At 38.2% G+C, this 15,382-nt stretch overlaps 1 long non-coding RNA gene across 8 annotated transcripts in view; it reads left to right on the forward strand.

Annotated features, from left to right (window-relative positions):
* LOC136828315 (uncharacterized) overlaps nt 1-15,382 on the forward strand; it is a 45,447-nt gene that overhangs the window by 14,504 nt on the left and 15,561 nt on the right. For 3 of the 8 annotated variants that reach the window (XR_010849997.1, XR_010849993.1, XR_010849995.1), the window contains 3 exons: nt 3,148-3,239; nt 4,813-5,500; nt 6,482-6,597. This is a non-coding gene — a long non-coding RNA (uncharacterized lncRNA). The remainder of the gene's footprint in view (nt 1-3,147; nt 3,240-4,812; nt 5,501-6,481; nt 6,598-15,382) is intronic. The other 5 variants (XR_010849998.1, XR_010849991.1, XR_010849994.1 and 2 more) reach the window with 2 other exon arrangements.

Raw genomic sequence — 15,382 nt, forward strand, 5'->3', positions numbered from 1 at the left:
TGGATATACTCCCTCCAATCCTGTACTGTTTGACAACTTCATCACTTCGGTTTCGATGGGGTTGGCCTACCAGGCTAACATTTTGGCTGGCTGTGCAACGTTCTTTGGCAAGAAGTGGAGGGACTTCTTTTTAAATCATCTTCTGCCTCACTATCTGTACATACATGAGAGGGTTTTGTTGAGGGTGCCTTTTTGTGCTCTGCAGCAGTCTTTTTAGAGAGGAGGATGTCTCCTACTTGGTCAGTTTCGTGTTGTCATCGTCAGCAGTAGCGTCAGAGGAGGCTACGATTCGTGTGGCTGCTCAGGGTTCAGGTGATGTGGCCGATATGACGAACTTTGTTGCTTCTAACTCATGTCTCCGGTGTCTGCAATTATGCATCATCGAGGGTACGGAATGTTGAAGTACCCAAAGAACGCATGGTAAGAGTCACTGCTACTATCTCGCTCTACACGTACACTGTCCCTGGATTAAGCATGTGCAGAGGGGATGATTGGTACCCCTTAGTCTTCTGACATCTTCTCAGACCCAGGATGCTTCTGAAGCTCATGTGGTAAAATCTCTGCAGCCCTTTCATTCAGTGCATACAGTGGCCTGGGACCATGCACTTGTACAGTAGATATGGGGTTCATGTGCTGTTTGGTACCCACAGATACCAGGACAATCTGTGTGCATGTGATAATGCAGCACCTTGATCTGCGTGTGGTTCACTATGAGCCTTGGAGATGGTTGTGATTAAACCACTTGTGCTTAACAACAGCAACAATGTGCAGGAAATGTACCTTGCTGTCAAACTTCTCAGTTCCAGAGGTCATTTATTCCTCACACTGTTGGACTGTGGAACAGTCTCCCTGAGGATGATGTTCAATTGGAACCTCAAAAGTTCAAGTAAAGATGCAGTGCATTACTTCCCCAAAGCATTTCTTTTATTTTATAATTTACTTACATTTTTATCTGTTTTTATTCATTTAATTTACTTTTTCTAATAATTGATCATTTCTGTCTGTATATCCTGTTACATTCTGTTATTTCTTTAAAAGGAAAACCTTATTCTTTGGAAGCTTCTATTCCAAGCCAGTGGCCCTTGTGGGCTTGTTTCATATGAATAGGGTTTATCTTTAGAATACAGTAATACCATAAACCCCCCATATTCGTGGGGGATGCATACCACCCCCCCTCGCGAATAGCTAAAACCCGCGAATACTTAGAACTGCCTATTTTGATAGTTCAAACACAATAAAAAACTAAAAATGCTTATACAGGTATTATCCTACTTATGATGGGGTTAGGTTCCAAAAAACCCCAGCGTTTATTGGAAAAACCGTATCTCAAATATAGCCTTGCCTACACTAGGGTATTTGGTAGCATATATACATGTATGGTAGCCTACCCTATACTATAAAGTATACTCTATACATACACGGTATAGTAATTATTAATATCAGCAAAAACTGGAGGTTCATGCAGAGTGACTTATGACAATTCATTACAAAGAGAAATTGAATAACAAACAAGAATTAGCTTAGCCTACACTATTGTATATCATATACATATATGGTAGCCCAGCCTACATTATACTGTACTCTATATTCACATATTGTATTATACAAACATCAACATAACGAATATGCATCTTTTCCATGGATCTTTTAAAATGTTATGCCCTAATTCACTGTATCCAATAATATTGTATATATCTTATACAGTATTGCTTTTGTACTATAAATTGTGATCATAGCGATCAATGTTTTGGTTTGGAAATCGATTAGGCGGTAAGCTTATTTTGCATTATTTAACTCAGTTCAGAGCGCTTTTCTTGCTTCTATTTAGTGTAAATGAATCTCTAGACACTTTATTTATAAGGGGCAAGGTTATTTTTCGTTATACAAAGTGTTTTTAAGTCGAAATGTAACTTAAATACGCCTCGTTGTGAAATTAACTCGGCTATTTTTTTTTGTTAATAGATGACGTTGGCCATTTGGGGGGCATTTGTTTTGTGTAAAAAAAACCAAGATTCAGTTTACTATTTTCACTTGATTTCATCATAATACGAGCTTTACGTATTAATAATTTTTCAGCGGAAAAATAGCAGTAATGTGCTCTTTCATGCCCAGTAGTTTTGATTAAAATACTTTCTCTCCAATTTTAATTACGGTCGAGTTTCATCCATGTTCCCGTTGCATGATAATTTATAGTCATTGGCAGCTTGAAAATTGTTTTCTCAGCTTCACCTACAACTTGCAGCTTAAAATTAGCAGTGTATTTCCTTGCTGATTTTTATCTATACTGAATGAGGGTATAATGTAAAAGTATATCAGTCCTATTCTACTTGACTTCATTTGTACTATAACTACAGTAATTGTGTATTACCGTACGATGGTTGAAATACAAGCAAAATGGCTGTTGTTATCTGATTCGGTGATAAGCAAAACAACAGTTTCCCGGTCGGTTGTTTATGGCTATACACATTTACGCAAGAGTATAACGTTACTAACAATACTTTTATCATTCTCTTTTACTTTTTTAGCTAGAAGATGGTAGAAAGAGATGGAGGAAAAGAAGTTGGTCTATTGTAATTTGGTCTCTCTCGCTGCCTGAGTGTACGCTACTGCCTGTGCCCGCACAAAATTTAAAAATATTTTATAAATAATTTCATATCGGTATTAATTGCTTACCCCATTGCATAATCGAATTATCGTAAGGCGAATTATCGTAACTCGAGCACTCCCTGAGTATTTTAAGAATTTTATCACAAAAAGTGCATTTAGTCATGAAAATGAAATGAAAGTACAGTAATTAGTGAATATTTCTCAGTGAAAAATACCATGAATTGGCAAATTTTCAGCGAATAATGTGTATATATGTTCCATAGAGAAATCCGCGAATAGGTGAGTCCGTGAATCGTGAGACCGTGAATACGGGGGTTTGCTATAATTATAATTAATAATAATAATAATAAAAAGGAAAATGACTTTCTCTGAGGACAGTAGAGTTGAAAGTACTGTGATAGCTGTTTCCATGGCATTAAATTTGTATGGAGTCTTCTTTATTCATCTTGCAATCTTTCCATCAGTGTGTAGCTGGTATATAAGTTTCCTAAGGACATGTAAAGATTTTCTGTTTAAGTTTAATTTCCTCATACATTTCAGCGTGCACTGTGGCGGCCACCTTTGGAGAGTTACAGAAATTGAATGAATTGACATGGGAGTTACACGGGTATATACTATACGTACTGTACCAGGTGGGTGGTTTACAACTGGCTGATTGGTTAGTGGACTGTATTTTGAGAGGTTGCAGGTTGATGACGAATTTCACGTGTACAAATATTTTTAAATAATATTTTACTGTGAATGTGAACATTATATTTCAGCTAAAACATCAGCAGTGGTAAATATTCTCTAATGTATTGTTTTATTTGTGATAATTACATAAAATACGTAATTTTAAATTTCGCTGGAGTGAACTAAAATAAAAACCTAATGGTGATGGCAGTGTTCGTTTATTGAAAGTGAATGATAATTCGAGTTTACGATGGAGTTAGCAATTAATACATGACAATATTTAGAAAATATTTTAAATTTCGAGTACACTACAATAGAATTACAATAGACTAACTTTTTCCTCCATCTCTTTATTCCATCTTCTAGTTAAAAAGTAAGAAATAATAAAAGCATTGTTAGTAACCTTTTACACAAACACACACACACACATAACAACTGTTTTGCTTGTAGTAAAGCTGTTAAACAATTATCGTAAATTATTACTGTTTTAAGTAGTAGTCTTTAAAACTTCATTTGCATTGGACATGACTATAAATTATCGTACATTACATGGATGAAACTCGACCGCAATAAAATTGGAAAGTATTAATGAAAGAACACATATTACTGCTGTTTTCAATAAAAGACACATACGAAAAGCTCGGTGGTGATTGAAATCAAGAAGTATTGATTTTTTTTTGTTTACACAAAAACAAAGGGCCAGCCATGGAAAATAATTTCTGGACATATTTAAAACACACATAAAAACACTAGTATAACAAAAAATACACATGTCCCTTATAAATAAAGTATCTAAAGTTTGACGCTATGATCGGAATTTATAATGCAAAAGCAATATAGAATATTTACGATTGAGTGTAGTAAAGCATAACATTTTAAAAGATCCACTTGCACATTCGTTATTTTGATGTTTGTATAATACGGCGGTGTTATGTGAAAATAGAATACAGATTGACCAGGCCAGGCCTTGTTTGTTATTCAATTTCTCTTAATAATTATTGTTCTGCATTGAACCTGCAGAATTAGCCGACACTAATAATTTTAACCATCCTATAAAGTATCAGTGTAGGCTAATAATAGATGGTACAGTGCCATAAATACGATTTTTCAACAAACGATGGGTTTTTTGGAACCTAACCCCATCGTAAGTAGGGAATACCTTATTTTATTTGTGATAATTACATAGGAGTGAACTAAAATAAAAACCCTAATGATGATGGCAGCATTGATGAATGACATGTGTAGATGTAAAAACACACACACTCACACTTTTACACACACACACACACACAAGTAAAGCTTTCGTGAAATTATTAATTACTTTTAAGTAGTAGTCTTAAAACGAATTTGCATTGGACATGACATTACAGTATTAATGTGGTACGAGGTTTGATCATGAAGTATTGGGACTGTTGCTCTAGTAAAGGAGCTAAAGTACTTAGAATGAGGCGACTTGGCACAGGTTGACCTTGATCCCCACTGTGCCGGCACACTTAAGTTTTTAGCATCCTAACTCACTTCCGCTCTTTACAGCAGTGCCTGGAAGGAACGTGTGTAGTGTGTGGTCGTCGCATTGACTGTGATGGAGAAAATTGAGGAGAGAATCTGCATCAAGTTTTCCCAAAAGCTTGGCAATACCAGCTCACAGACCTATACGAAGTGGTTCAGATGTTTTCAAGATGGCCGACAAAATGTTGATAGTGACAAATGTCCTGGGAGGCCTGCAACCAGCAGAACTGAGAAAAATATCATTCTTTTTGACTACAAGGGAATTGTTCATCATAAGTACAGTATGCTCCACCTGGTCAGACAGTGAACAAGGAGTACTACTGTGACATGTTGTGGCATTTGCGGGCTGTTATTCGTCGGAAGAGGCCAGAATTGTATGCATTTAGCGAGTGGCAATTGCACCATGACAACGCACCTGCCTATTCAGTGCAGCTTGTGCAGCAGTTTTTGGCCAAGCTCAACACCCCTCAGGTCTGACAGCCACGTATTCCCCAGATCTTGCCCCTTGCGACTTTTTCTTCTTTCCAAAAATCAAATTCCACTTGAAAGGAAGATGATTTCAGGACATCGAGGAGATCCAAGTGAATGCGATGAGGCAGCTGCTGATTATTCCAGAAAACGAGTTCCAGGAATGCTTCCATCAGTTGAAACAACGCTGGATAGTGTGTGGCTTCTGAAGGGGACTACTCGAAAGAAATTAAATGCTAAAATGGTACGTGTTGTAGTTTTATTAGTATGGCACCAGTCCTGATACGTTATGAACACACCTCATATGTACACACACACCACAGTTTCCATGACAAGGCAAAATGAGAAATTAGTGACCATAATAAAACAGAAGATTAATGATAACTTTTAAATAATGTTCTTAAAATTAGCGTACTGAGAGAGCCCAGTTTACAATGCAGTATGAAAGATACAATATGTAGCATAATTCAGGGTAAGGAAACTATGAATAAAAAAGGCAAATTTATCAAATTATTTGTTAAAACAAATGAAATGTAATACTGTACAATATGTTAACAACTGGGAAGAAAGTTGCTGTATAAATATACAGCAACAGTGATAAACACAGGTAGGCTACCAACCTGCCAAATTGTGTGTCATTTATGAGAGAGAGAAAAACAGTTCATTTTTTTTTTTTTTTTTTCACTATTTCCACAATATTTTGTTACAAATATAGGAAAATAAGGTAGTACGAATTGCCTTTTACATGAAGTTTTCAGTTACAGTGTGATTGTTATTTATAAGCATATACTGTAAAGTAGTGTGTTTGTCATTATACAGTGTTGACAAGGTAAGGGGAGTAAAGGTACAGAGTTGCTGTTTTACACACTTAAGACTTATTTACTTGCCTTTATCTGGATTTTGCCCTTATCCTTGGGTCTATTAATCTGAGTAATTGAGAGGTTACTTAATTGGCTTGTGATGAAATATAGGCTTAAGGTTATGTGAAATTTTATATGGTTTAATATAAACACAAGTGATATACGGGTTTAAGATGAACGATTTATCTTACATATTTGCATGCTTGCAAAGAATATTTCATGTTTGCATTTTGTGAAACATATGTGAGGTATGTACATTATTTTGGTACCATGTAGATTATTTTTATAAAATTGAGAGATGTTGGTAGTATTAAGGAATAGATTCATTTGTTTCATATGAATGTGTACAGATGATAATTTTTCAGGTTAAAATGAAAGATTCCAGCAGCCCACATGTTTTAAATGATACAATAAAAACTGCAGGCTCTCAAGATAGACTGTACTCATATTGCAGAGCCATTGAGCTTCAACACTTTCAGAGGTAAGTCACAGATTTCAATAGCAAATGAAAATTTATATGTTTTACTATTGCTTAAAGCTTGATCGTGTATATTGGGTCTTTTTTCATAGCAAGATTTTAGAAGTTGCTGTTTTACATTAAGTAAGGCTATTTTATGATTGAATGGCTTGTAGAAAAACATATTTTACCGTATTGTTTTCTCCTATTCATTTCCTTTTTCAGTTCTTTAGGATTTTTTGTCTATTTTCTCAAGTTTTCTCTCATTTCTTTTGAAGTGTACTTTCAGTTTTCCATTGCCTTACAAATTTAATCAATCCCTATAGATCTTGTGTTGGTGTTTTGTTTATAAAACACAAGGTAAGTAATAAGTAGGGACACAAGAATACAGTTTTATTCTCTAAAGTTATACAACAACAAAAAAGTGCATCTCAGGAGAATGATGAGCAAGGGTTTAACATTAATACAAGAATAAAAATCAAGAGGAAGGGTGAGTGAATTTAAAAACTATGGATTTCACATAAAGTGTGAAAAACCAAAGTTTCTGGATATAATTTATCTAATGTGGAATAACATATAAAAAAATTATGTGCATCAGTTACATTAAGAAAACTAATTTTCACAAGCATTCCTTCTCAATATTCTCTCCCTTCTTTCATAAGACCAAATTATGTGACAAATCAGAAAACCAGCAAATAATTACTGGATATTGAACTTGAATTTAAGTGCTGAAAAATAGGTTTCTTGCTTGTGTGTAATTTGGTGGAGTACTTTAGTTATTTTGACTGTAATTTCTTTCTTTAATAATTTAGAATTATTTGGGATGAATTTTACCTGCTGTTAAAGTTAGCATATCTGTTTGTGCCAGTAGGTGCAATCAGCATTCAAAATAAACAAAAGAATAATGCTTGGCTAACCCAGATGGACTTTGTATAATCACTGTTTCCCACCAGGTGGCACTGGAATGTTGACATTCTTCTCCAAATTTTTCTTGCTGTGTCCTTGTGGATACTGTATGAATCTGCTATAATAATTTTGGAGCCTGTGGACTGTCCTATGTATGTAGACTGACTTAGCTGATAGGGAATTAGAGGCGTGTCTTGGGATGGAGGTCTGTACCCTTTGCCACCTCTCTCTCTCTCTGCTATCTACAATCGTGTAATCAACTCATTCTCTGAAAGATTTATTAGTTACAGGTGAGCGCTTGCATCAGCCAACTCAGGCATTATCATCTTTTGGTGAGAGTGACAGTGGCATGTGAAAATGTTGAGATATCTAGAGTCTTTACGCTTAGTATACCAGTTATTTCGTCATTTACTCCTTCCATTTCTGACATTAACCCTTCCTCTTTTACTGTACACTTAGTATACCAGTTATTTCGTCATTTACTCCTTCCATTTCTGACATTAACCCTTCCTCTTTTACTGTACACTTAGTATACCAGTTATTTCGTCATTTACTCCTTCCATTTCTGACATTAACCCTTCCTCTTTTACTGTACACTTAGTATACCAGTTATTTCGTCATTTACTCCTTCCATTTCTGACATTAACCCTTCCTCTTTTACTGTACGCTTAGTATACCAGTTATTTTGTCATTTACTCCTTCCATTTCTGACATTAACCCTTCCTCTTTTACTCATCCCCCCGTACTGCCTCATATCCCTCTGTACTACGTATTTGTACTTATTTGCTTCTGTTATTGTGCAGATGGGTCTTACTGTTGTCTCAACAGAGTCGTCACTTCAGTCAAAACTTTTGTCTGTAGGATTAGTTGTTGAAGCAAGAGGCAGAGAGTTTGTCTTCTGCAGTGATGTCATCTCACCCTCTGCGTTCTTCCATCCAGCCATTTGGTGCTTCCCTCTGGCATCCTGTGAAGTCACTGCTGGCATTTCCGTATACATCACTCTCAGGTTCCTATTGCCTCATCATCTCAGTCTGTGGATTTACTGTTTTCTGCTGTCTCAGTTCTTCCTTTAGACTGGACCAATTTCAACCCTCATTCAGGTTATTTTTCTTTGGTTTTTAAACATTTTAAAGTTTGCATTACTCCTCTTTACCATCTCCTTTTTGCTGAAGATGAATCTGTTGATTGACACTCTTGTACACTTCAACCTCAGCTCCTGTTAAAACAAGTAAGACGTTAAAGGCATCTTATTCTGTTAAGGTGCGTTTTGAGGGAATCTCCAAAGTGTACCCCTTGAAAGCTGGTTCTTGGAATGCCATTTCTTTGGTTTCCAGTTTTATGGAGCTGCTTAGAGCTACAGTACTTATGACACTGACTTGTACAGATACAAGTCAGATTTTCAACCTGCCTCCATTCAAGGCACAAGTTTTTTCTAGTTGCTTGCCCCAGGGAAGTGAAGAGCTCTCAGATTGGTAACTTAAATGCTTTGGCCAAATAGTGAGGCAGCAGCATTTATGAAGTTGGTATATTGTGCTTAGAACAACTGCTCATTTACTGTGCCAGTTCAAAAAATAAATAAATAGAATAATAATAGTAAATAAATAAGTAAATAAAATATATTAATGAATGTTAGTCCTGAGGAGGTAGCAGTTCTTGAGGAGTTAGAATATTAACCTTACCTTGATAGAACTATTTGCAGTGCTTAGGGAAGAATTTCTTATGCTTTTTACAACACAATTTAAAGGAACAGGAACAGTTGTGCCCACATATCTCATATAAAAGTAGTTCTAGCTAAAAGGTCAGTAGCTGTTTTTAGCAGGTCTCATTGCCCAAGAAGTCTTGAATTAGGAGAATAGAGAATTCTTAGCACAATTTGAAGTCTTTCCTCAAGTTTCTTGGGCCTGCAGCCTTTTCCACATGAGAGTTCACCCCTATCCTGCCCTTGAGTTCTTCAGCTTCTATAAACTTTTTGAGGTGATGAAGGCTCATGTTCTAAGTAAAAGAATCGCAAAGGTAACCCTAACTGAGGTTTCAAGCTTCCAAGGTCAAGTAGGATGCCATCTGCAGAGTTTCTGGAGTGTGTGGCAAAGCTTCAGAGAAGAGCTTTGTATTGTGATAGTTCTCAGGGAAGGGTTCTTGATATCTTTTGTTACTATTCTACTTTTGTAGGCATTCCCAAAATTCTTCCCTTCCTGCCCTCTTCACACAGAGAAGTTGTGAGTGTCGAAGGTGGAGATCAAATGATTGTTATGCAAGAAGGCATTGAGCCATTTTTAGTTAGTCGCTGAGGTTTTACCATCAAGTTTTTCTTGTTCCCAAGGATGGGGGAGGGGCATTATTGGACATTTCTAGTCACAGAAAGTTTTTTCATCTTATTCCCATTTTGATGGAGTCATTCAGTTGAGCCATAGCAACCCTTTGGAAGGGTGACTGAATGTTTTTTGTCGATATGCAGGATGCCTACTTCCTTGTCCCGTTACATCCTCAGTTTAGGGAGTATCTATGCTTTGTCTTCAAAGGGAAGGTCTTCCAGTTTTAAGCTTTGTGTTGTAGTCTGAGCATGGCACCACACATATCATCCCGTTTCAGCTCCATTAGTGGGAGTCATCTGCTAGGAGCCCAAATTCTCCTGAATTTGGACAACTGGTGAGTAACTTCAAACTCATTTCAGGTGATCTTGAGGGCATAGGATTCTCTTCTGCATCTGGCCTTGGTGTTGGGCATTCTGATCAGTATCAATAAGTCTATGCTTACTCTGACCCAGTCAATTGTTTATCTGGGGATGAAAATCAACTCTCTTTTTGGGCTTTTTCGACTGGGGTAGACACTTTCTACCATTGCTGAATCTATCCTTAGTGGCTTGGTCCAAGAAGTGGCTACCTCTTTTTTGTCAAATCGTCTCTTTGGTGAATTTTGTTAACAAGGTCCACCTAAGAATGACCAAGTCAGTTTTACCACAAGATCTTTTGGGTTAAGACTTGTTGTCTGGTCTTCATAACAGTCATAATCTCCTCACATCTTCCAGGTTTTGTTTGTTAGTGGGGCGATTGGTCAAGATTGTTGATGGGTCTGCCTCTATAGACATATAGAGCCCAGACCTCATGTTGCCTTAAGTCGCTTTGGGGTCTGGTTGGGGAGCCATTCTGGGCTTTATAGGAGAGCAAAATGCTTATTAACAACCTAGAGCTTTTGGCAGGTTTGAAGGTCATAGGCAAGCAGAACATCTAATCAGAGACAAGACCATCACACCTCATTTTCTTACATAGGGAAATAAATATCAAGAAATGTGTTGAGGCAAGCAGAGAAACTTCTTGTTTGGACAGAGTCCACAAACATCATTCTTCTACCACAGTTTGTTCCTTCACAAATATGTGAGTTGTGGAACTTTTGGCAAGCCCTGAACATTGATCTATGCAGGCTGCCCAAAACTCAAAACTCTGTTTACTGTGCTCCTTGCCAGGATCTCTGGCATGGATAGTCAGTGCCTTTCTTCTGGGATGGTCAAATCTAGACCCTTATGCTTTTCCTTCATTTGCATTCTTGATGAAAGTTTTCAGCAAGGAATGGTTCCATTAGCTACCTCTGCCTCTCCTGGCAGTAGAATTCTTCACCTTCTGCCAATCAGGAAAGATCTTAGTCACTTTTAAAAGACTGTCGTTCCTTGTGAGCTAGAGGCTTTTTGAGGGCAGCCAGGGAACCAATCCTTAAGTCTAGAAGGCCCTCCACTGTTAAACCTTATCAACAACAGTGGTCAGATTATTGATCCTAGTGCTTATCCTCAGTGATATCCAGCACCTGCACCTCTAGTAAACTGACCAAGTTGTTTTGATATCTTAGGTATGTGAAGCAACTTTCTGTTTCAGGGCTTAAAGTACTATATCACTTTATGTTGTCTATAAAGTTCTTGGACATGCTAATTTGATCATTACCCATGACTTTAAATAAGGTCTTCTGATCTTTTTATGGAGGAATGAGGTTATTGCATTTGACGACTTCTTGTGTGTGAGAGAGAGAGAGAGAGAAAACAACGAACAACGACGTCTTGTGTGTGTGTGTGTGAGAGAGAGAGAGAGAGAGAGAGAGAGAGAGAGAGAACAACGGCGTACATAATTGGTGAATGATATCGTTAGAGAGTGTAGTTTCTTTTGTTTACGTTTGGATTGTCCATGAGGTGTCGTGTTTCGTTGTTTTGGGAGTGCGCGGAACTGTGGTCGTTATCATGGCGGGAGTCTGGACAGAGATATTGTGCAAAAAGGACGGTTTTCCCAGTAGTTGATCGGAGTTTGGTTGCTTTTTTTTATGTTCAGTTTGTGTGATTTGGTGTTTGGAGGCTTTGTGGTTGGAGTGTTTGTACTTTGGGCGTGTTTTGGGTTTTGGGCTGTTTTGGTTGCATGATCGGTGTTGTGTAATAGCCTGGTTGTTTTTTTTTTGGCTGTGTTCCTAGTGAGGTGAGTTTGAATCTTCGTGGTTGAGTCTTTTTGAGTCTTGTTTTGGGTCGTGTTTGTGTACTGGTTGGTTTGTTGTTGTCTTGGTTGTGGACTGTTGTTGTTGGTGGTGAGCGTTGGCATCATCGGGCGGTTGTGGTGACTCCGTGACTTCCTCCTGCTTTGGCAAAAGTTCCCGTCCGGAATTCGTAGGCCTAGCCTAGTACGAGGTGAGTGTATGTGCTGTTTTTTGTTAGGGTGAGTGTGTGGTTGTGAAATCCCGCCACATTTTGAGCTGGAAGCCCCAAAATCTTACTATCATTCTTTAGGATGGAATTTGGATGTAGCTGTTAAATTTGATGTTGCCTCAGTTTGAGCCTTTGGATAAACCTTCCCTTAAGAACTTAACTTTCAAAACACTTTCCTTTGGCTCTTGCTACAACAGTGTTAGTGAGCTCCAAGTCCTTTCTTGTAAGGCTTTTTTCAAGGAAATTTAAGTCCTTTTTTTTCTCTCCAATTGATTGGTACTAAAAACATCAAAGCAAAGCCCTTCCCAAATTTGTGACAATGCCTAATTTGACTGCTTTGGTAGGCAGTGAAGAGGGCTTTGTTATGCCAGTTGTAGCTCTTAAGGATATATCTAGAATGACTTACACCTTGAGGAGAATAAGTTAAGAATTTATTTTGTGTCGTTAGGAGGCCAAACGCTCCAATGTTCAAGAATGCTGTGTATTTGTTCTACATTGCACAATCAAGTCAGAGCATGTAGACTCGAATCCTGATAATTTACCTTTGTTTGAAAGGTAAGCCTCACAATGTCCATGCTGTAAACACATCCTTTAATTTCCTTGAAACTTGTCTCTAGAAAAGGTTGTCAACACAGCTCAGTGGTTTTGCCTTGCTTTGCTGGCAAGATATCAGATTTCCTAAGAGAATTGTAAGGTCCATAGTCCTGTCATCACGGTGGGGGTGATTTCCCTTGAACCAAATATCTTTTGGTTTTAAGAAAATCCCAGTGTTGAGTTTAGGGAGTACGAAGATACACATTGGTGTACAGGCACATACCTTTGTATCTGAAGGTACTCATTGTCTTTACTTTTGGACTGTTGGTTATGGGCTTATGACTTGGGCACAGGAATCACTACAGTAAACCCCCCGTATTTGTGTTCTCATGATTCGCGGGCTCATGCATTCGCAGGTTTCTCTGTGGAACATATCTAGCCATTATTCGCGGAAAATTCGCCCATTCGCGGTATTTTTCACTGAGAAATATTCAATAATTACTGTACAGGCAGTCCCCGGTTTACGATGGGGTTCTGTTTTTACGCCGTGTTGTGAACCGAAAATCGTCGTAAACCGAAGTATCATCGAAAATCGTCAGAAATCCTAAGAAAATCTTAGTTTTAATGCTTTGGGTGTATTGAAAATGATGGAAGCTACATTTTTATTGAGTTTTTCATCAAAAAAACCTCCAAATTTTGATTATTCTGCCATTTTGGAGCCATATTTCTTCTGACGGATCGGCGTACGACGCGTTGTAACCCCGGAACATGCGTCGTAAACTGGGAAATAATTTCTGATGAATATATTTGAAAAGCGTTGTAACCTCGGAACGTCGTAAGCCGGACCCGTCGTAAACCGGGGACTGCCCATATTTTCATATAATTTTCATTAATAAATGCACTTTTTGTGATAAAACTATTAAAATACTCGGGTACAAGCATTTTTACAGTGTTTTTCTTGTTTAAACTATCAAAATGGGCATTTCTGAGTGTTTTTAGAGGGATTTTAAGTATTCACGGATTTTAGCTATTCGTGGGGGGGGTACGCATCCCCCGCAAATACGGGGGCGTTCACTGTAGTACTCTGTGAGATAGAATCTTTTTTTCTTCTTCAAGAATCCTTCAACAAGTCTTGCTACAAGGACCTTACACCCTGCTGTGGATACACCATCTGGTGACAGTGCTTACCAGGAAAGCTCATGCAGCAGGCAAGAATGCCTAGAAGTGTTTTCCCTTGTATTAAAACTTTTGGTTTGCTTGGCTTAGTGGATATTTCTCTAGATGCACTAACCCACCAACGTCAGTCATTGCAGTAGTCGGCTAACTTTGACAGTAGGTAAGATTCATCCTAAATAATAAAACTTACGATAAAATTATTAGGATACTTGCTTGCTGTTAAAGTGGAAACCCACCGAGCCTCCCACATCAAAGGGCTGGGGTTCAAGAATAATTCTGTGAAGAACGTAGACATCTAACGTCACCTTATGGGAAACAGGTGATTATAGACAGTCCATCTGGGTCAGCCAAGCATTACTCTCTTGTTTTGAATGCCGATCACACCTGAAAAACTTATCCATAATGCAACGTGTAGCAGCACATGGAAAATTTTACCACAGAGGGTATCAAAATGAAATATGAGAAAAGGCTTAGATAAAAGAATGATGAATCAACTAATTGCAGAACCTCAGCAGAAGCAGAAAGCACCTGATCTACAGCTGCTACTAGTAATACAGAGTAAAGTCTGATCATATATGGGTGGTGTCCTTAACCTAAGAATTCGAGAAAGTAGATTGGCACCTGTCATCAAAACTTGAATAATATTGACGTTCCTCTTAAGAAGCTAAAAAGTAGCATTGGCATGCATTTGTTCACCATCTGCTACTTTGTCTTGTACTTGTACTAGTGTTCCTTGTTTGAGCTAATAAGCAATAGCATTCCTCAATATCAGCTACTGTACTTGGTGCAACCTGCAGAATTAAGTAGTTTGGAGGCCTTCGTTCTCTGAAAATAAAACAGAATCTGTCTAACTGGGCAGAGTTGCAGGCTGTCCTTGCCTGATAGCTTCCAAGCGTAGGTTGGGCTGGTGCTGATTTTGATGAAATCTAGAATGAGGTGTAGATGCAACAGCTTGTCCCCAAGATAAGAGAGCCTGCAGAGTGTTTATCAGGAGTGCTAGGAGTTCTGGGTGATGCTCTTGTTGAGGGAAGTGAGGAATCACCAGTGTAAGACTGTGACTTTTGAGACTTGTTCAGCCCTCGCCTGATTAGTGAGGAGGAAAAACCGGGTACAGTAGTGTGGACAACCGAGGGACTCGCCCCTAACTCATTAACAGTGACTCTAAATGAAAAATTGCATAGAGTAAATGTTGCTCAGCGTGCCAGATTCTACCCAATAAATATCTTACTTGACCAATTTGCTTGAATTTCCCGAACGGCAATTTTTCAGTGGAACGTACTGTAACTTTTTCTAAGTACCAAGTTGACGTGAACGGTGTCACGCAGCACAGCTCTCCTGTAGTTCTTAAGATGACCGGAGTGCAGCGCTCCTCTCACCCCGTAGTTCCTAAGGCTGCCTCTGTACGTCGCCCCGACCTGACCGCGGGAAATTTAATTCCATCCAATCGTATCTCAGGCTGACCCAGGTCATTCCCTAGGGTTTATGGATTAAATACTTCGAACCAATCACAATGTGTTCTAT

Source organism: Macrobrachium rosenbergii, chromosome 42, assembly GCF_040412425.1.
Source record: "Macrobrachium rosenbergii isolate ZJJX-2024 chromosome 42, ASM4041242v1, whole genome shotgun sequence".
NCBI classification, from domain to species: Eukaryota; Metazoa; Arthropoda; class Malacostraca; order Decapoda; family Palaemonidae; genus Macrobrachium; species Macrobrachium rosenbergii.